Below are 26467 nucleotides of genomic sequence, written 5' to 3' on the forward strand. Positions count from 1 at the left end.
AGATTAGAGCCATAATGGAGACATCTACTACCCCACTACCACTATCAGATTAGAGCCATAATGGAGACATCTACCACCCCACTATCACTATCAGATTAGAGCCATAATGGAGACATCTACCACCCCACTACCACTATCAGATTAGAGCCATAATGGAGACATCTACCACCCCACTACCACTATCAGATTAGAGCCATAATGGAGACATCTACCACCCCACTACCACTATCAGATTAGAGCCATAATAAAGACATCTACCACCCCACTACCACTATCAGATTAGAGCCATAATAAAGACATCTACCACCCCACTACCACTATCAGATTAGAGCCATAATGGAGACTAGACATCTACCACCCCACTACCACTATCAGATTAGAGCCATAATGGAGACATCTACCATCCCACTACCACTATCAGATTAGAGCCATAATGAAGACTAGACATCTACCACCCCACTACCAGATTAGAACCATAATGAAGACATCTACCACCCCACTACTACTATCAGATTAGAGCCATAATGAAGACTAGACATCTACCACCCCACTACCACTACCAGATTAGAGCCATAATGAAGACATCTACCACCCCACTACCACTATCAGATTAGAGCCATAATGAAGACTGGACATCTACCACCCCACTACCACTATCAGATTAGAGCCATAATGGAGACATCTACCACCCCACTACCACTATCAGATTAGAGCCATAATGGAGACTAGACATCTACCACCCCACTACCACTATCAGATTAGAACCATAATGGAGACATCTACCACCCCACTACCACTATCAGATTAGAGCCATAATGGAGACATCTACCACCCCACTACCACTATCAGATTAGAGCCATAATGGAGACTAGACATCTACCACTACCAGATTAGAGCAATAATGGAGACATCTACCACTATCAGATTAGAGCCATAATGGAGACATCTACCACCCCACTACCACTATCAGATTAGAGCCATAATGAAGACTAGACATCTACCACCCCACTACCACTACCAGATTAGAGCCATAATGGAGACTAGACATCTACCACCCCACTACCACTATCAGATTAGAGCCATAAGGGAGACTGGACATCTACCACCCCACTACCACTATCAGATTAGAGCCATAATGGAGACATCTACCACCCCACTACCACTATCAGATTAGAGCCATAATGGAGACATCTACCACCCCACTACCACTATCAGATTAGAGCCAAATGGAGACATCTACCACCTCACTACCACTATCAGATTAGAGCCAAAGGAGACTAGACATCTACCACCCCACTACCACTATCAGATTAGAGCCATAATGGAGACATCTATCACCCCACTACCACTATCAGATTAGAGCCATAATGAAGACTAGACATCTACCACCCCACTACCACTATCAGATTAGAGCCATAATGGAGACATCTACCACCCCACTACCACTATCAGATTAGAGCCATAATGGAGACTAGACATCTACCACCCCACTACCACTATCAGATTAGAGCCATATTGGAGACATCTACCACCCCACTACCACTATCAGATTAGAGCCATAATGGAGACATCTACCACCTCACTACCACTATCAGAATAGAGCCATAAAGTAGACTAGACATCTACCACTATCAGATTAGAGCCATAATGGAGACTAGACATCTACCACTATCAGATTAGAGCCATAATGGAGACTAGACATCTACCACTATCAGATTAGAGCCATAATGGAGACTAGACATCTACCACCCCACTACCACTATCAGATTAGAGCCATAATGGAGACTAGACATCTACCACCCCACTACCACTATCAGATTAGAGCCATAATGGAGACTAGACATCTACCACCCCACTACCACTATCAGATTAGAACCATAATGGAGACATCTACCACCCCACTACCACTATCAGATTAGAGCCATAATGGAGACTAGACATCTACCACCCCACTACCACTATCAGATTAGAACCATAATGGAGACATCTACCACCCCACTATCACTATCAGATTAGAGCCATAATGGAGACTAGACATCTACCACCCCACTACCACTATCAGATTAGAGCCATAATGGAGACATCTACCACCCCACTACCACTATCAGACTAGAGCCATAATGGAGACTTGACATCTACCACCCCACTACCACTATCAGATTAGAGCCATAATGGAGACATCTACCATCCCACTAGCACTATCAGATTAGAGCCATAATGGAGACATCTACCATCCCACTACCACTCTCAGATTAGAGCCATAATGGAGACATCTACCACCCCACTACCACTATCAGATTAGAGCCATAATGGAGACTAGACATCTACCACTATCAGATTAGAGCCATAATGGAGACTAGACATCTACCACTATCAGATTAGAGCCATAATGGAGACTAGACATCTACCACCCCACTACCACTATCAGATTAGAGCCATAATGGAGACTAGACATCTACCACCCCACTACCACTATCAGATTAGAGCCATAATGGAGACATCTACCACCCCACTACCACTATCAGATTAGAGCCATAATGGAGACATCTACCACCCCACTACCACTATCAGATTAGAGCCATAATGGAGACTAGACATCTACCACCCCACTACCACTATCAGATTAGAGCCATAATGGAGACATCTACCACCCCACTACCACTATCAGATTGGAGCCATAATGGAGACATCTACCACCCCACTACCACTATCAGATTAGAGCCATAATGGAGACTAGACATCTACCACCCCACTACCACTACCAGATTAGAGCCATAATGGAGACATCTACCACCCCACTACCACTATCAGATTAGAGCCATAATGGAGACATCTACCACCCCACTACCACTATCAGATTAGAGCAATAATGGAGACATCTACCACCCCACTACCACTATCGGATTAGAGCCATAATGGAGACATCTACCACCCCACTACCACTACCAGATTAGAGCCATAATGAAGACATCTACCACCCCACTACCACTATCAGATTAGAGCCATAATGGAGACATCTACCACCCCACTACCACTATCAGATTAGAGCCATAATGGAGACTAGACATCTACCACCCCACTACCACTATCAGATTAGAGCCATAATGGAGACATCTATCACCCCACTACCACTATCAGATTAGAGCCATAATGAAGACTAGACATCTACCACCCCACTACCACTATCAGATTAGAGACATAATGGAGACATCTACCACCCCACTTCCACTATCAGATTAGAGCCATAATGGAGACTAGACATCTACCACCCCACTACCACTATCAGATTAGAGCCATAATGGAGACATCTACCACCCCACTACCACTATCAGATTAGAGCCATATTGGAGACATCTACCACCCCACTACCACTATCACATTAGAGCCATAATGGAGACATCTACCACCTCACTACCACTATCAGATTAGACCCATAAGGTAGACTAGACATCTACCACTATCAGATTAGAGCCATAATGGAGACTAGACATCTACCACTATCAGATTAGAGCCATAATGGAGACTAGACATCTACCACTATCAGATTAGAGCCATAATGGAGACTAGACATCTACCACTATCAGATTAGAGCCATAATGGAGACTAGACATCTACCACTATCAGATTAGAGCCATAATGGAGACTAGACATCTACCACCCCACTACCACTATCAGATTAGAGCCATAATGGAGACTAGACATCTACCACCCCACTACCACTATCAGATTAGAGCCATAATGGAGACTAGACATCTACCACCCCACTACCACTATCAGATTAGAACCATAATGGAGACATCTACCACCCCACTACCACTATCAGATTAGAGCCATAATGGAGACATCTACCACCCCACTACCACTATCAGATTAGAGCCATGATGGAGACTAGACATCTACCACTACCAGATTAGAGCAATAATGGAGACATCTACCACTATCAGATTAGAGCCATAATGGAGACATCTACCACCCCACTACCACTATCAGATTAGAGCCATAATGAAGACTAGACATCTACCACCCCACTACCACTATCAGATTAGAGCCATAATGGAGACATCTACCACCCCACTACCACTACCAGATTAGAGCCATAATGGAGACTAGACATCTACCACCCCACTACCACTATCAGATTAGAGCCATAAGGGAGACTGGACATCTACCACCCCACTACCACTATCAGATTAGAGCCATAATGGAGACATCTACCACCCCACTACCACTATCAGATTAGAGCCATAATGGAGACATCTACCACCCCACTACCACTATCAGATTAGAGCCATAATGGAGACATCTACCACCTCACTACCACTATCAGATTAGAGCCATAAGGGAGACTAGACATCTACCACCCCACTACCACTATCAGATTAGAGCCATAATGGAGACATCTATCACCCCACTACCACTATCAGATTAGAGCCATAATGAAGACTAGACATCTACCACCCCACTACCACTATCAGATTAGAGCCATAATGGAGACATCTACCACCCCACTACCACTATCAGATTAGAGCCATAATGGAGACTAGACATCTACCACCCCACTACCACTATCAGATTAGAGCCATAATGGAGACATCTACCACCCCACTACCACTATCAGATTAGAGCCATATTGGAGACATCTACCACCCCACTACCACTATCAGATTAGAGCCATAATGGAGACATCTACCACCTCACTACCACTATCAGAATAGAGCCATAAAGTAGACTAGACATCTACCACTATCAGATTAGAGCCATAATGGAGACTAGACATCTACCACTATCAGATTAGAGCCATAATGGAGACTAGACATCTACCACTATCAGATTAGAGCCATAATGGAGACTAGACATCTACCACTATCAGATTAGAGCCATAATGGAGACTAGACATCTACCACCCCACTACCACTATCAGATTAGAGCCATAATGGAGACTAGACATCTACCACCCCACTACCACTATCAGATTAGAGCCATAATGGAGACTAGACATCTACCACCCCACTACCACTATCAGATTAGAACCATAATGGAGACATCTACCACCCCACTACCACTATCAGATTAGAGCCATAATGGAGACTAGACATCTACCACCCCACTACCACTATCAGATTAGAACCATAATGGAGACATCTACCACCCCACTATCACTATCAGATTAGAGCCATAATGGAGACTAGACATCTACCACCCCACTACCACTATCAGATTAGAGCCATAATGGAGACATCTACCACCCCACTACCACTATCAGACTAGAGCCATAATGGAGACTTGACATCTACCACCCCACTACCACTATCAGATTAGAGCCATAATGGAGACATCTACCATCCCACTAGCACTATCAGATTAGAGCCATAATGGAGACATCTACCATCCCACTACCACTCTCAGATTAGAGCCATAATGGAGACATCTACCACCCCACTACCACTATCAGATTAGAGCCATAATGGAGACTAGACATCTACCACTATCAGATTAGAGCCATAATGGAGACTAGACATCTACCACTATCAGATTAGAGCCATAATGGAGACTAGACATCTACCACCCCACTACCACTATCAGATTAGAGCCATAATGGAGACTAGACATCTACCACCCCACTACCACTATCAGATTAGAGCCATAATGGAGACTAGACATCTACCACCCCACTACCACTATCAGATTAGAACCATAATGGAGACATCTACCACCCCACTACCACTATCAGATTAGAGCCATAATGGAGACATCTACCACCCCACTACCACTATCAGATTAGAGCCATAATGGAGACATCTACCACCCCACTACCACTATCAGATTAGAGCCATGATGGAGACTAGACATCTACCACTACCAGATTAGAGCCATAATGGAGACATCTACCACTATCAGATTAGAGCCATAATGGAGACATCTACCACCCCACTACCACTATCAGATTAGAGCCATAATGGAGAGATCTACCACCCCACTACCACTATCAGATTAGAGCCATAATGGAGACTAGACATCTACCACCCCACTACCACTATCAGATTAGAGCCATAATGGAGACATCTACCACCCCACTACCACTATCAGATTAGAGCCATAATGGAGACTAGACATCTACCACTACCAGATTAGAGCCATAATGGAGACATCTACCTCCCCACTACCACTATCAGATTAGAGCCATAATGGAGACATCTACCACCCCACTATCACTATCAGATTAGAGCCATAATGGAGACATCTACCACACCACTATCAGATTAGAGCCATAATGGAGACTAGACATCTACCACCCCACTACCACTATCAGATTAGAGCCATAATGGAGACTAGACATCTACCACCCCACTACCACTATCAGATTAGAGCCATAATGGAGACATCTACCACCCCACTACCACTATCAGATTAGAGCCATAATGGAGACTAGACATCTACCACTACCAGATTAGAGCCATAATGGAGACATCTACCTCCCCACTACCACTATCAGATTAGAGCCATAATGGAGACATCTACCACCCCACTATCACTATCAGATTAGAGCCATAATGGAGACATCTACCACTACCACTATCAGATTAGAGCCATAATGAAGACTAGACATCTACCACCCCACTACCACTATCAGATTAGAGCCATAATGGAGACATCTACCACCCCACTACCACTATCAGATTAGAGCCATATTGGAGACATCTACCACCCCACTACCACTACCAGATTAGAGCCATAATGAAGACATCTACCACCCCACTACCACTATCAGATTAGAGCCATAATGAAGACTAGACATCTACCACCCCACTACCACTATCAGATTAGAGCCATAATGGAGTCATCTACCACCCCACTACCACTATCAGATTAGAGCCATATTGGAGACATCTACCACCCCACTACCACTATCAGATTAGAGCCATAATGGAGACATCTACCACCTCACTACCACTATCAGATTAGAGCCATAAAGTAGACTAGACATCTACCACTATCAGATTAGAGCCATAATGGAGACTAGACATCTACCACTATCAGATTAGAGCCATAATGGAGACTAGACATCTACCACTATCCGATTAGAGCCATAATGGAGACTAGACATCTACCACTATCAGATTAGAGCCACAATGGAGAGATCTACCACCCCACTACCACTATCAGATTAGAGCCATAATGGAGACTAGACATCTACCACCCCACTACCACTATCAGATTAGAGCCATAATGGAGACATCTACCACCCCACTACTACTATCAGATTAGAGCCATAATGGAGACTAGACATCTACCACTACCAGATTAGAGCCATAATGGAGACATCTACCTCCCCACTACCACTATCAGATTAGAGCCATAATGGAGACATCTACCACCCCACTATCACTATCAGATTAGAGCCATAATGGAGACATCTACCACACCACTATCAGATTAGAGCCATAATGGAGACATCTACCACCCCACTATCACTATCAGATTAGAGCCATAATGGAGACATCTACCTCCCCACTACCACTATCAGATTAGAGCCATAATGGAGACATCTACCACCCCACTATCACTATCAGATTAGAGCCATAATGGAGACATCTACCACACCACTATCAGATTAGAGCCATAATGGAGACTAGACATCTACCACCCCACTACCACTATCAGATTAGAGCCATAATGGAGACTAGACATCTACCACCCCACTACCACTATCAGATTAGAGCCATAATGGAGACATCTACCACCCCACTACCACTATCAGATTAGAGCCATAATGGAGACTAGACATCTACCACTACCAGATTAGAGCCATAATGGAGACATCTACCTCCCCACTACCACTATCAGATTAGAGCCATAATGGAGACATCTACCACCCCACTATCACTATCAGATTAGAGCCATAATGGAGACATCTACCACTACCACTATCAGATTAGAGCCATAATGAAGACTAGACATCTACCACCCCACTACCACTATCAGATTAGAGCCATAATGGAGACATCTACCACCCCACTACCACTATCAGATTAGAGCCATATTGGAGACATCTACCACCCCACTACCACTACCAGATTAGAGCCATAATGAAGACATCTACCACCCCACTACCACTATCAGATTAGAGCCATAATGAAGACATCTACCACCCCACTACCACTATCAGATTAGAGCCATAATGAAGACTAGACATCTACCACCCCACTACCACTATCAGATTAGAGCCATATTGGAGACATCTACCACCCCACTACCACTATCAGATTAGAGCCATAATGGAGACATCTACCACCTCACTACCACTATCAGATTAGAGCCATAAAGTAGACTAGACATCTACCACTGTCAGATTAGAGCCATAATGGAGACTAGACATCTACCACTATCAGATTAGAGCCATAATGGAGACTAGACATCTACCACTATCCGATTAGAGCCATAATGGAGACTAGACATCTACCACTATCAGATTAGAGCCATAATGGAGAGATCTACCACCCCACTACCACTATCAGATTAGAGCCATAATGGAGACTAGACATCTACCACCCCACTACCACTATCAGATTAGAGCCATAATGGAGACATCTACCACCCCACTACTACTATCAGATTAGAGCCATAATGGAGACTAGACATCTACCACTACCAGATTAGAGCCATAATGGAGACATCTACCTCCCCACTACCACTATCAGATTAGAGCCATAATGGAGACATCTACCACCCCACTATCACTATCAGATTAGAGCCATAATGGAGACATCTACCACACCACTATCAGATTAGAGCCATAATGGAGACTAGACATCTACCACCCCACTACCACTATCAGATTAGAGCCATAATGGAGACTAGACATCTACCACCCCACTACCACTATCGGATTAGAGCCATAATGGAGACATCTACCACCCCACTACCACTATCAGATTAGAGCCATAATGGAGACTAGACATCTACCACTACCAGATTAGAGCCATAATGGAGACATCTACCTCCCCACTACCACTATCAGATTAGAGCCATAATGGAGACATCTACCACCCCACTATCACTATCAGATTAGAGCCATAATGGAGACATCTACCACTACCACTATCAAATTAGAGCCATAATGAAGACTAGACATCTACCACCCCACTACCACTATCAGATTAGAGCCATAATGGAGACATCTACCACCCCACTACCACTATCAGATTAGAGCCATATTGGAGACATCTACCACCCCACTACCACTACCAGATTAGAGCCATAATGAAGACATCTACCACCCCACTACCACTATCAGATTAGAGCCATAATGAAGACTAGACATCTACCACCCCACTACCACTATCAGATTAGAGCCATAATGGAGTCATCTACCACCCCACTACCACTATCAGATTAGAGCCATATTGGAGACATCTACCACCCCACTACCACTATCAGATTAGAGCCATAATGGAGACATCTACCACCTCACTACCACTATCAGATTAGAGCCATAAAGTAGACTAGACATCTACCACTATCAGATTAGAGCCATAATGGAGACTAGACATCTACCACTATCAGATTAGAGCCATAATGGAGACTAGACATCTACCACTATCCGATTAGAGCCATAATGGAGACTAGACATCTACCACTATCAGATTAGAGCCATAATGGAGAGATCTACCACCCCACTACCACTATCAGATTAGAGCCACAATGGAGACTAGACATCTACCACCCCACTACCACTATCAGATTAGAGCCATAATGGAGACATCTACCACCCCACTACCACTATCGGATTAGAGCCATAATGGAGACTAGACATCTACCACTACCAGATTAGAGCCATAATGGAGACATCTACCTCCCCACTACCACTATCAGATTAGAGCCATAATGGAGACATCTACCACCCCACTATCACTATCAGATTAGAGCCATAATGGAGACATCTACCACTACCACTATCAAATTAGAGCCATAATGAAGACTAGACATCTACCACCCCACTACCACTATCAGATTAGAGCCACAATGGAGACATCTACCACCCCACTACCACTATCAGATTAGAGCCATATTGGAGACATCTACCACCCCACTACCACTACCAGATTAGAGCCATAATGAAGACATCTACCACCCCACTACCACTATCAGATTAGAGCCATAATGAAGACTAGACATCTACCACCCCACTACCACTATCAGATTAGAGCCATAATGGAGTCATCTACCACCCCACTACCACTATCAGATTAGAGCCATATTGGAGACATCTACCACCCCACTACCACTATCAGATTAGAGCCATAATGGAGACATCTACCACCTCACTACCACTATCAGATTAGAGCCATAAAGTAGACTAGACATCTACCACTATCAGATTAGAGCCATAATGGAGACTAGACATCTACCACTATCAGATTAGAGCCATAATGGAGACTAGACATCTACCACTATCCGATTAGAGCCATAATGGAGACTAGACATCTACCACTATCGGATTAGAGCCATAATGGAGAGATCTACCACCCCACTACCACTATCAGATTAGAGCCATAATGGAGACTAGACATCTACCACCCCACTACCACTATCAGATTAGAGCCATAATGGAGACATCTACCACCCCACTACTACTATCAGATTAGAGCCATAATGGAGACTAGACATCTACCACTACCAGATTAGAGCCATAATGGAGACATCTACCTCCCCACTACCACTATCAGATTAGAGCCATAATGGAGACATCTACCACCCCACTATCACTATCAGATTAGAGCCATAATGGAGACATCTACCACACCACTATCAGATTAGAGCCATAATGGAGACATCTACCACCCCACTATCACTATCAGATTAGAGCCATAATGGAGACATCTACCTCCCCACTACCACTATCAGATTAGAGCCATAATGGAGACATCTACCACCCCACTATCACTATCAGATTAGAGCCATAATGGAGACATCTACCACACCACTATCAGATTAGAGCCATAATGGAGACTAGACATCTACCACCCCACTACCACTATCAGATTAGAGCCATAATGGAGACTAGACATCTACCACCCCACTACCACTATCAGATTAGAGCCATAATGGAGACATCTACCACGCCACTACCACTATCAGATTAGAGCCATAATGGAGACTAGACATCTACCACTACCAGATTAGAGCCATAATGGAGACATCTACCTCCCCACTACCACTATCAGATTAGAGCCATAATGGAGACATCTACCACCCCACTATCACTATCAGATTAGAGCCATAATGGAGACATCTACCACTACCACTATCAGATTAGAGCCATAATGAAGACTAGACATCTACCACCCCACTACCACTATCAGATTAGAGCCATAATGGAGACATCTACCACCCCACTACCACTATCAGATTAGAGCCATATTGGAGACATCTACCACCCCACTACCACTACCAGATTAGAGCCATAATGAAGACATCTACCACCCCACTACCACTATCAGATTAGAGCCATAATGAAGACTAGACATCTACCACCCCACTACCACTATCAGATTAGAGCCATAATGGAGACATCTACCACCCCACTACCACTATCAGATTAGAGCCATATTGGAGACATCTACCACCCCACTACCACTATCAGATTAGAGCCATAATGGAGACATCTACCACCTCACTACCACTATCAGATTAGAGCCATAAAGTAGACTAGACATCTACCACTGTCAGATTAGAGCCATAATGGAGACTAGACATCTACCACTATCAGATTAGAGCCATAATGGAGACTAGACATCTACCACTATCCGATTAGAGCCATAATGGAGACTAGACATCTACCACTATCAGATTAGAGCCATAATGGAGAGATCTACCACCCCACTACCACTATCAGATTAGAGCCATAATGGAGACTAGACATCTACCACCCCACTACCACTATCAGATTAGAGCCATAATGGAGACATCTACCACCCCACTACTACTATCAGATTAGAGCCATAATGGAGACTAGACATCTACCACTACCAGATTAGAGCCATAATGGAGACATCTACCTCCCCACTACCACTATCAGATTAGAGCCATAATGGAGACATCTACCACCCCACTATCACTATCAGATTAGAGCCATAATGGAGACATCTACCACACCACTATCAGATTAGAGCCATAATGGAGACATCTACCACCCCACTATCACTATCAGATTAGAGCCATAATGGAGACATCTGCCACCCCACTACCACTATCAGATTAGAGCCATAATGGAGACATCTACTACCCCACTACCACTATCAGATTAGAGCCATAATGGAGACATCTACCACCCCACTATCACTATCAGATTAGAGCCATAATGGAGACATCTACCACCCCACTACCACTATCAGATTAGAGCCATAATGGAGACATCTACCACCCCACTACCACTATCAGATTAGAGCCATAATGGAGACATCTACCACCCCACTACCACTATCAGATTAGAGCCATAATAAAGACATCTACCACCCCACTACCACTATCAGATTAGAGCCATAATAAAGACATCTACCACCCCACTACCACTATCAGATTAGAGCCATAATGGAGACTAGACATCTACCACCCCACTAACACTATCAGATTAGAGCCATAATGGAGACATCTACCACCCCACTACCACTATCAGATTAGAGCCATAATGGAGACATCTACCACCCCACTACCACTATCAGATTAGAGCCATAATAAAGACATCTACCACCCCACTACCACTATCAGATTAGAGCCATAATAAAGACATCTACCACCCCACTACCACTATCAGATTAGAGCCATAATGGAGACTAGACATCTACCACCCCACTACCACTATCAGATTAGAGCCATAATGGAGACATCTACCATCCCACTACCACTATCAGATTAGAGCCATAATGAAGACTAGACATCTACCACCCCACTACCAGATTAGAACCATAATGAAGACATCTACCACCCCACTACTACTATCAGATTAGAGCCATAATGAAGACTAGACATCTACCACCCCACTACCACTACCAGATTAGAGCCATAATGAAGACATCTACCACCCCACTACCACTATCAGATTAGAGCCATAATGAAGACTGGACATCTACCACCCCACTACCACTATCAGATTAGAGCCATAATGGAGACTAGACATCTACCACCCCACTACCACTATCAGATTAGAACCATAATGGAGACATCTACCACCCCACTACCACTATCAGATTAGAGCCATAATGGAGACATCTACCACCCCACTACCACTATCAGATTAGAGCCATGATGGAGACTAGACATCTACCACTACCAGATTAGAGCAATAATGGAGACATCTACCACTATCAGATTAGAGCCATAATGGAGACATCTACCACCCCACTACCACTATCAGATTAGAGCCATAATGAAGACTAGACATCTACCACCCCACTACCACTACCAGATTAGAGCCATAATGGAGACTAGACATCTACCACCCCACTACCACTATCAGATTAGAGCCATAAGGGAGACTGGACATCTACCACCCCACTACCACTATCAGATTAGAGCCATAATGGAGACATCTACCACCCCACTACCACTATCAGATTAGAGCCATAATGGAGACATCTACCACCCCACTACCACTATCAGATTAGAGCCATAATGGAGACATCTACCACCTCACTACCACTATCAGATTAGAGCCATAAGGGAGACTAGACATCTACCACCCCACTACCACTATCAGATTAGAGCCATAATGGAGACATCTATCACCCCACTACCACTATCAGATTAGAGCCATAATGAAGACTAGACATCTACCACCCCACTACCACTATCAGATTAGAGCCATAATGGAGACATCTACCACCCCACTACCACTATCAGATTAGAGCCATAATGGAGACTAGACATCTACCACCCCACTACCACTATCAGATTAGAGCCATATTGGAGACATCTACCACCCCACTACCACTATCAGATTAGAGCCATAATGGAGACATCTACCACCTCACTACCACTATCAGAATAGAGCCATAAAGTAGACTAGACATCTACCACTATCAGATTAGAGCCATAATGGAGACTAGACATCTACCACTATCAGATTAGAGCCATAATGGAGACTAGACATCTACCACTATCAGATTAGAGCCATAATGGAGACTAGACATCTACCACTATCAGATTAGAGCCATAATGGAGACTAGACATCTACCACCCCACTACCACTATCAGATTAGAGCCATAATGGAGACTAGACATCTACCACCCCACTACCACTATCAGATTAGAGCCATAATGGAGACTAGACATCTACCACCCCACTACCACTATCAGATTAGAACCATAATGGAGACATCTACCACCCCACTACCACTATCAGATTAGAGCCATAATGGAGACTAGACATCTACCACCCCACTACCACTATCAGATTAGAACCATAATGGAGACATCTACCACCCCACTATCACTATCAGATTAGAGCCATAATGGAGACTAGACATCTACCACCCCACTACCACTATCAGATTAGAGCCATAATGGAGACATCTACCACCCCACTACCACTATCAGACTAGAGCCATAATGGAGACTTGACATCTACCACCCCACTACCACTATCAGATTAGAGCCATAATGGAGACATCTACCATCCCACTAGCACTATCAGATTAGAGCCATAATGGAGACATCTACCATCCCACTACCACTCTCAGATTAGAGCCATAATGGAGACATCTACCACCCCACTACCACTATCAGATTAGAGCCATAATGGAGACTAGACATCTACCACTATCAGATTAGAGCCATAATGGAGACTAGACATCTACCACTATCAGATTAGAGCCATAATGGAGACTAGACATCTACCACCCCACTACCACTATCAGATTAGAGCCATAATGGAGACTAGACATCTACCACCCCACTACCACTATCAGATTAGAGCCATAATGGAGACATCTGCCACCCCACTACCACTATCAGATTAGAGCCATAATGGAGACATCTACTACCCCACTACCACTATCAGATTAGAGCCATAATGGAGACATCTACCACCCCACTATCACTATCAGATTAGAGCCATAATGGAGACATCTACCACCCCACTACCACTATCAGATTAGAGCCATAATGGAGACATCTACCACCCCACTACCACTATCAGATTAGAGCCATAATGGAGACATCTACCACCCCACTACCACTATCAGATTAGAGCCATAATAAAGACATCTACCACCCCACTACCACTATCAGATTAGAGCCATAATAAAGACATCTACCACCCCACTACCACTATCAGATTAGAGCCATAATGGAGACTAGACATCTACCACCCCACTACCACTATCAGATTAGAGCCATAATGGAGACATCTACCACCCCACTACCACTATCAGATTAGAGCCATAATGAAGACTAGACATCTACCACCCCACTACCAGATTAGAACCATAATGAAGACATCTACCACCCCACTACTACTATCAGATTAGAGCCATAATGAAGACTAGACATCTACCACCCCACTACCACTACCAGATTAGAGCCATAATGAAGACATCTACCACTATCAGATTAGAGCCATAATGAAGACTGGACATCTACCACCCCACTACCACTATCAGATTAGAGCCATAATGGAGACATCTACCACCCCACTACCACTATCAGATTAGAGCCATAATGGAGACTAGACATCTACCACCCCACTACCACTATCAGATTAGAACCATAATGGAGACATCTACCACCCCACTACCACTATCAGATTAGAGCCATAATGGAGACATCTACCACCCCACTACCACTATCAGATTAGAGCCATGATGGAGACTAGACATCTACCACTACCAGATTAGAGCAATAATGGAGACATCTACCACTATCAGATTAGAGCCATAATGGAGACATCTACCACCCCACTACCACTATCAGATTAGAGCCATAATGAAGACTAGACATCTACCACCCCACTACCACTATCAGATTAGAGCCATAATGGAGACATCTACCACCCCACTACCACTACCAGATTAGAGCCATAATGGAGACTAGACATCTACCACCCCACTACCACTATCAGATTAGAGCCATAAAGGAGACTGGACATCTACCACCCCACTACCACTATCAGATTAGAGCCATAATGGAGACATCTACCACCCCACTACCACTATCAGATTAGAGCCATAATGGAGACATCTACCACCCCACTACCACTATCAGATTAGAGCCATAATGGAGACATCTACCACCTCACTACCACTATCAGATTAGAGCCATAAGGGAGACTAGACATCTACCACCCCACTACCACTATCAGATTAGAGCCATAATGGAGACATCTATCACCCCACTACCACTATCAGATTAGAGCCATAATGAAGACTAGACATCTACCACCCCACTACCACTATCAGATTAGAGCCATAATGGAGACATCTACCACCCCACTACCACTATCAGATTAGAGCCATAATGGAGACTAGACATCTACCACCCCACTACCACTATCAGATTAGAGCCATAATGGAGACATCTACCACCCCACTACCACTATCAGATTAGAGCCATATTGGAGACATCTACCACCCCACTACCACTATCAGATTAGAGCCATAATGGAGACATCTACCACCTCACTACCACTATCAGAATAGAGCCATAAAGTAGACTAGACATCTACCACTATCAGATTAGAGCCATAATGGAGACTAGACATCTACCACTATCAGATTAGAGCCATAATGGAGACTAGACATCTACCACTATCAGATTAGAGCCATAATGGAGACTAGACATCTACCACTATCAGATTAGAGCCATAATGGAGACTAGACATCTACCACCCCACTACCACTATCAGATTAGAGCCATAATGGAGACTAGACATCTACCACCCCACTACCACTATCAGATTAGAGCCATAATGGAGACTAGACATCTACCACCCCACTACCACTATCAGATTAGAACCATAATGGAGACATCTACCACCCCACTACCACTATCAGATTAGAGCCATAATGGAGACTAGACATCTACCACCCCACTACCACTATCAGATTAGAGCCATAATGGAGACATCTACCATCCCACTAGCACTATCAGATTAGAGCCATAATGGAGACATCTACCATCCCACTACCACTCTCAGATTAGAGCCATAATGGAGACATCTACCACCCCACTACCACTATCAGATTAGAACCATAATGGAGACTAGACATCTACCACTATCAGATTAGAGCCATAATGGAGACTAGACATCTACCACTATCAGATTAGAGCCATAATGGAGACTAGACATCTACCACCCCACTACCACTATCAGATTAGAGCCATAATGGAGACATCTGCCACCCCACTACCACTATCAGATTAGAGCCATAATGGAGACATCTACTACCCCACTACCACTCTCAGATTAGAGCCATAATGGAGACATCTACCACCCCACTACCACTATCAGATTAGAGCCATAATGGAGACTAGACATCTACCACTATCAGATTAGAGCCATAATGGAGACTAGACATCTACCACTATCAGATTAGAGCCATAATGGAGACTAGACATCTACCACCCCACTACCACTATCAGATTAGAGCCATAATGGAGACATCTACCACCCCACTACCACTATCAGATTAGAGCCATAATGGAGACATCTACCACCCCACTACCACTATCAGATTAGAGCCATAATGGAGACATCTACCACCCCACTACCACTATCAGATTAGAGCCATAATAAAGACATCTACCACCCCACTACCACTATCAGATTAGAGCCATAATAAAGACATCTACCACCCCACTACCACTATCAGATTAGAGCCATAATGGAGACTAGACATCTACCACCCCACTACCACTATCAGATTAGAGCCATAATGGAGACATCTACCACCCCACTACCACTATCAGATTAGAGCCATAATGAAGACTAGACATCTACCACCCCACTACCAGATTAGAACCATAATGAAGACATCTACCACCCCACTACTACTATCAGATTAGAGCCATAATGAAGACTAGACATCTACCACCCCACTACCACTACCAGATTAGAGCCATAATGAAGACATCTACCACCCCACTACCACTATCAGATTAGAGCCATAATGAAGACTGGACATCTACCACCCCACTACCACTATCAGATTAGAGCCATAATGGAGACATCTACCACCCCACTACCACTATCAGATTAGAGCCATAATGGAGACTAGACATCTACCACCCCACTACCACTATCAGATTAGAACCATAATGGAGACATCTACCACCCCACTACCACTATCAGATTAGAGCCATAATGGAGACATCTACCACCCCACTACCACTATCAGATTAGAGCCATGATGGAGACTAGACATCTACCACTACCAGATTAGAGCCATAATGGAGACATCTACCACCCCACTACCACTATCAGATTAGAGCCATAATGAAGACTAGACATCTACCACCCCACTACCACTATCAGATTAGAGCCATAATGGAGACATCTACCACCCCACTACCACTACCAGATTAGAGCCATAATGGAGACTAGACATCTACCACCCCACTACCACTATCAGATTAGAGCCATAAGGGAGACTGGACATCTACCACCCCACTACCACTATCAGATTAGAGCCATAATGGAGACATCTACCACCCCACTACCACTATCAGATTAGAGCCATAATGGAGACATCTACCACCCCACTACCACTATCAGATTAGAGCCATAATGGAGACATCTACCACCTCACTACCACTATCAGATTAGAGCCATAAGGGAGACTAGACATCTACCACCCCACTACCACTATCAGATTAGAGCCATAATGGAGACATCTATCACCCCACTACCACTATCAGATTAGAGCCATAATGGAGACTAGACATCTACCACCCCACTACCACTATCAGATTAGAGCCATAATGGAGACATCTACCACCCCACTACCACTATCAGATTAGAGCCATATTGGAGTAGACATCTACCACCCCACTACCACTATCAGATTAGAGCCATAATGGAGACATCTACCACCTCACTACCACTATCAGAATAGAGCCATAAAGTAGACTAGACATCTACCACTATCAGATTAGAGCCATAATGGAGACTAGACATCTACCACTATCAGATTAGAGCCATAATGGAGACTAGACATCTACCACTATCAGATTAGAGCCATAATGGAGACTAGACATCTACCACTATCAGATTAGAGCCATAATGGAGACTAGACATCTACCACCCCACTACCACTATCAGATTAGAGCCATAATGGAGACTAGACATCTACCACCCCACTACCACTATCAGATTAGAGCCATAATGGAGACTAGACATCTACCACCCCACTACCACTATCAGATTAGAGCCATAATGGAGACATCTACCACCCCACTACCACTATCAGATTAGAGCCATAATGGAGACTAGACATCTACCACCCCACTACCACTATCAGATTAGAACCATAATGGAGACATCTACCACCCCACTATCACTATCAGATTAGAGCCATAATGGAGACTAGACATCTACCACCCCACTACCACTATCAGATTAGAGCCATAATGGAGACATCTACCACCCCACTACCACTATCAGACTAGAGCCATAATGGAGACTTGACATCTACCACCCCACTACCACTATCAGATTAGAGCCATAATGGAGACATCTACCACCCCACTACCACTATCAGATTAGAGCCATAATGGAGACATCTACCATCCCACTACCACTATCAGATTAGAGCCATAATGGAGACATCTACCACCCCACTACCACTATCAGATTAGAGCCATAATGGAGACTAGACATCTACCACTATCAGATTAGAGCCATAATGGAGACTAGACATCTACCACTATCAGATTAGAGCCATAATGGAGACTAGACATCTACCACCCCACTACCACTATCAGATTAGAGCCATAATGGAGACATCTACCACCCCACTACCACTATCAGATTAGAGCCATAATGGAGAAGACATCTACCACCCCACTACCACTATCAGATTAGAGCCATAATGGAGACATCTACCACCCCACTACCACTATCAGATTAGAGCCATGATGGAGACTAGACATCTACCACTACCAGATTAGAGCCATAATGGAGAAGACATCTACCACTATTAGATTAGAGCCATAATGGAGACTAGACATCTACCACCCCACTACCACTATCAGATTAGAGCCATAATGGAGAGATCTACCACCCCACTACCACTATCAGATTAGAGCCATAATGGAGACTAGACATCTACCACCCCACTACCACTATCAGATTAGAGCCATAATGGAGACATCTACCACCCCACTACCACTATCAGATTAGAGCCATAATGGAGACTAGACATCTACCACTACCAGATTAGAGCCATAATGGAGACATCTACCTCCCCACTACCACTATCAGATTAGAGCCATAATGGAGACATCTACCACCCCACTATCACTATCAGATTAGAGCCATAATGGAGACATCTACCACACCACTATCAGATTAGAGCCATAATGGAGACATCTACCACCCCACTATCACTATCAGATTAGAGCCATAATGGAGACATCTGCCACCCCACTACCACTATCAGATTAGAGCCATAATGGAGACATCTACTACCCCACTACCACTATCAGATTAGAGCCATAATGGAGACATCTACCACCCCACTATCACTATCAGATTAGAGCCATAATGGAGACATCTACCACCCCACTACCACTATCAGATTAGAGCCATAATGGAGACATCTACCACCCCACTACCACTATCAGATTAGAGCCATAATGGAGACATCTACCACCCCACTACCACTATCAGATTAGAGCCATAATGAAGACTAGACATCTACCACCCCACTACCACTATCAGATTAGAGCCATAATGGAGACATCTACCACCCCACTACCACTATCAGATTAGAGCCATAATGAAGACTAGACATCTACCACCCCACTACCAGATTAGAACCATAATGAAGACATCTACCACCCCACTACTACTATCAGATTAGAGCCATAATGAAGACTAGACATCTACCACCCCACTACCACTACCAGATTAGAGCCATAATGAAGACATCTACCACCCCACTACCACTATCAGATTAGAGCCATAATGAAGACTGGACATCTACCACCCCACTACCACTATCAGATTAGAGCCATAATGGAGACATCTACCACCCCACTACCACTATCAGATTAGAGCCATAATGAAGACTAGACATCTACCACCCCACTACCAGATTAGAGCCATAATGAAGACATCTACCACCCCACTACCACTATCAGATTAGAGCCATAATGAAGACTAGACATCTACCACCCCACTACCACTATCAGATTAGAGCCATAATGGAGACATCTACCACCCCACTACCACTATCAGATTAGAGCCATATTGGAGACATCTACCACCCCACTACCACTACCAGATTAGAGCCATAATGAAGACATCTACCACCCCACTACCACTATCAGATTAGAGCCATAATGAAGACTAGACATCTACCACCCCACTACCACTATCAGATTAGAGCCATATTGGAGACATCTACCACCCCACTACCACTATCAGATTAGAGCCATAATGGAGACATCTACCACCTCACTACCACTATCAGATTAGAGCCATAAAGTAGACTAGACATCTACCACTATCAGATTAGAGCCATAATGGAGACTAGACATCTACCACTATCAGATTAGAGCCATAATGGAGACTAGACATCTACCACTATCCGATTAGACCCATAATGGAGACTAGACATCTACCACTATCAGATTAGAGCCATAATGGAGACTAGACATCTACCACTATCAGATTAGATCCATAATCGAGACTAGACATCTACCACCCCACTACCACTATCAGATTAGAGCCATAATGGAGACATCTACCACCCCACTACCACTATCAGATTAGAGTCATAATGGAGACATCTACCACCCCACTACCACTATCAGATTAGAGCCATAATGGAGACTAGACATCTACCACTACCAGATTAGAGCCATAATGGAGACATCTACCTCCCCACTACCACTATCAGATTAGAGCCATAATGGAGACATCTACCACCCCACTATCACTATCAGACTAGAGCCATAATGGAGACTTGACATCTACCACCCCACTACCACTATCAGATTAGAGCCATAATGGAGACATCTACCATCCCACTAGCACTATCAGATTAGAGCCATAATGGAGACATCTACCATCCCACTACCACTCTCAGATTAGAGCCATAATGGAGACATCTACCACCCCACTACCACTATCAGATTAGAGCCATAATGGAGACATCTACCACCCCACTACCACTATCAGAGAATGTCATATGGTCAGATGAAACCAAAATAGAACTTTTTGGTAAAAACTCAACTCGTCGTGTTTGGAGGACAAAGAATGCTGAGTTGCATCCAAAGAACACCATGCCTACTGTGAAGCATGGGGGTGGAAACATCATGCTTTGGGGCTGTTTTTCTGCAAAGGGACCAGGACGACTGATCCGTGTAAAGGAAAGAATGAATGGGGCCATGTATCGTGAGATTTTGAGTGAAAACCTCCTTCCATCAGCAAGGGCATTGAAGGTGAAACGTGGCTGGGTCTTTCAGCATGACAATGATCCCAAACACTCCGCCCGGGCAACGAAGGAGTGGCTTCGTAAGAAGCATTTCAAGGTCCTGGAGTGGCCTAGCCAGTCTCCAGATCTCAACCCCATAGAACATCTTTGGAGGGAGTTGAAAGTCCGTGTTGCCCAGCGACAGCCCCAAAACATCACTGCTCTAGAGGAGATCTGCATGGAGGAATGGGCCAAAATACCAGCAACAGTGTGTGAAAACCTTGTGAAGGCTTACACAAAACGTTTGACCTGTGTCATTGCCAACAAAGGGTATATAACAAAGTATTGAGATAAACTTTTGTTATTGACCAAATACTTATTTTCCACCATAATTTGCAAATAAATTCATAAAAAATCCTACAAGGTGATTTTCTGGAATTTTTTTCTCATTTTGTCTGTCATAGTTGAAGTGTACCTATGATGAAAATTACAGGCCTCTCATCTTTTTAAGTGGGAGAACTTGCACAATTGGTGGCTGACAAAATAATTTTTTGCCCCACTGTACATGTAGATCGAGTTATTAAAGTGACTATGCATTGATAATAACAGAGAGTAGCAGCGGTGTAAAAGAGGGGGGGCAAATGCAAATAGTCTGGGTTTCCATTTGATTAGCTATTCAGGAGTCTTATGGCTTGGGGGTAGAAGCTGTTTAGAAGCCTCTTGGACCAAGACTTGGCGCTCCGGTACCGCTGTCTGAAAATGTAATTGTTTTGACCGTTTGGAAGTTTAGTGAAGCGCGTTCATTTTCAATGAAAGAAGTGAAGTGGGGGGGAAGACCGAAGTTGGAATAAGCTGGACTTTATTCATATACTCAGCGACGTCGCGTCGTGATTGACCAATCGAAGCTCACTATAGCTTCCAGCCTCTACTGGATTGGCTGTTGATACCTAGCAGTACGTAGCATGCTTGCTAGCAGTACGTAGCATGCTTGCTAGCAGTACGTAGCATGCTTGCTAGCAGTACGTAGCATGCTTGCTAGCAGTACGTAGCATGCTTGCTAGCAGCCACACGAGGATGAAGCTAGCATGACTATAGTAGATCACTGCTGTTAGCCATGCAGTGCACCTTCCAAAAGTGATTCCTCATTATGACATGATTGACTTTACCCTGTATATCTAAAAATGACCATATACACTGATTGTTTAAAGCAAAACTATTGCTAATGGTGAACCTGAACAATCAAAATATCAACTCAAATATATTTATGAAGCCCTTCTTACATCAGCTGATATCTCAAAATGCTGTACAGAAACCCAGCCTAAAACCCCAAACAGCAAGCAATGCAGGTGTAGAAGCACGGTGGCTAGGAAAAACTCCCTAGAAAGACCAGAACCTAGGAAGAAACCTAGAGAGGAACCGGGCTATGAGGGGTGGCCAGTCCTCTTCTGGCTGTACTGGGTTATAACAGAACATGGCCAAGATGTTCAAATGTTCATAAATGACCAGCAGGGTAAAATAATAATAATCACAATACAATCTATTGTAAGTCCTGTGCAGTGGGTCTAGCCAGATGAGCTATGGAGAGGAGGATAATGTAGTTCTGGCGGTCTGGCTGTTCCCACCTCCTCCCTATCTGACATTTTCTCCTCTGTATTATCAGGTATTACTTGTTCCCCAGGCTCAAACACAGTGTTGTGACTTTTAACCCAACTAAATGGTTCAAGTCTTGGTTTGACAGTCACCAGATCAGGGAATTCACTTCAATGTTGTTTTTTGTTTTTTGTTTTTTTAACCAGGTAAGTTGACTGAGAACACATTCTCATTTACAGCAACGACCAGGGGAGAGGAATGAGCCAATTGTAAGCTGGGGATGATTAGGTGGCCATGATGGTATGAGGGCCAGATTGGGAATTTAGCCAGGACAGAGGGGGTTAACACCCCTACTCTTACGATAAGTGCCATGGGATCTTTTGCGACCACAGAGAGTCAGGACCCCAGTTTAACATCCCATTGGAAAGAAATCACCCTTCACTGGGATATTTGTCCCTAATCACTGCCCTGAGGCATTGGGATATTTGTCCCTAATCACTGCCCTGGGGCATTGGGATATTTGTCCCTAATCATTGCCCTGAGGCATTGGGATATTTGTCCCTAATCACTGCCCTGGGGCATTGGGATATTTGTCCCTAATCACTGCCCTGGGGCATTGGGATATTTGTCCCTAATCACTGCCCTGGGGCATTGGGATATTTGTCCCTAATCACTGCCCTGGGGCATTGGGATATTTGTCCCTAATCACTGCCCTGAGGCATTGGGATATTTGTCCCTAATCACTGCCCTGGGGCATTGGGATATTTGTCCCTAATCACTGCCCTGGGGCATTGGGATATTTGTCCCTAATCACTGCCCTGGGGCATTGGGATAATTTATTTCAGACCAGATGGAAGAGTTCCTCCTACTGGGCCTCCTACACCACTTCCAGCAGCATCTGGTCTCCCATCCAGGGACCAACCAGGACCAACCCTGCTTAGCTTCAGAGGCAAGCCAGCAGTGGGATGCAGGGTGGTATGCTGCTGTTTAGTAAACATAATTTACTAATGGCTCATATCATATGCCTATGTGTATGCCTATCATACGCCTATCATACACCTATCATATGCCTATGTGTATGCTTGTGAAAAGAAGAGATGCACTTGCAGTAAATGTCTGCTGTGGTTTTTCACCCTGTGTTTCCGTCTATGTTTTATTGTGAATTAGCTGTTAAGAACTGTAACAAAGCTGTAGCTGTGAATGAAATGTCTGTTTTTGTTGACATGTTGGCTGTGAAGCCGTCTGTCCAGGTAGTGGTTTTCTGTACCACTAGAGGGCAGTAGAACATCACTGTGCATGGTCCTGGAATAACTTTGTGAGCTCTGCAACTGATTTCTACATGAATTTACTTTGTAAATAAGGTCTAATAAGATTCGGTAAGATATTTGGTCAATTATCAGGACATTTGCAATTATTCTACTATCAAAATGAAGAAATAATGTATTTGAAGATTGAGTAGTGGATTTTGAGGAACGGTTCTATACAATACAGAATACTACAGAGTTATAGGTGCCAAACTAGTTTTGTCTTCAAGAAAACAATAGTTCCATAAGGTCACAGTGAATATCCATCTGTTTGGAAGCAGGAACCAGCTTGAATGCATTCTGAATAGAGCTCTCTTTGATTGTTGTTTTGGCCAAGACCGCACTGTTTCCTGTCTGCCAAATTTTACATGGGCTACTAGCCCCTCCTTGTTTTTCTTTCTTTCTTTCTCCCCGCTCTCTCCCACACTCACTGGCTCCCACCTCCTCTTCAGGGCCGGAATACCGCATTTGGGGCACAGCCCCTCTCCCCCCCCCCGCCCTACACACACACACAAATAAGAGAGACAAATGTGCAATTTTATAATGATATTCTACACATTCTGTCATGATGCTAATAAAATGCATTTAAAGATAATTTCCTGCAATTCTTCACTTTTTACCATGAGGCAGGGTGGAAAATGAGCAGTTTTTATTGCTCATCTCATGATTTTGTTCACATTTTGACATGAGGCTGAGAGAATTTTACAGTTTTAAAGCTAATTTCCCTGCAATTCTACAGTTTTGTAAAAAAAAAAAAAAAGTATTTTTTCCTCCCCAATTACGATCTTGTCTCATCGCTGCAACTCCCCAATGGGCTCGAGGGAGGCGAAGGTCGAAACATGCGTCCTCCGAAACATGACCTGCCAAACCGCGCTTCTTATCACCCTCCCGCTTAACCCGGAAGCCAGCCGCACCAATGTGTCACACCGTTCAACTGAC

General features: G+C 44.0%; 1 protein-coding gene across 1 annotated transcript in view; it reads left to right on the forward strand.

The window, feature by feature from the left end:
* vgll4b (vestigial-like family member 4b) overlaps nucleotides 1–26467 on the forward strand; it is a 192360-nt gene that overhangs the window by 107272 nt on the left and 58621 nt on the right. The gene's annotated exons all lie outside the window — the stretch shown is intronic.

The sequence above is a fragment of the Salmo salar genome, chromosome ssa22 (genome assembly GCF_905237065.1).
Source record: "Salmo salar chromosome ssa22, Ssal_v3.1, whole genome shotgun sequence".
Taxonomy (NCBI): Eukaryota; Metazoa; Chordata; class Actinopteri; order Salmoniformes; family Salmonidae; genus Salmo; species Salmo salar.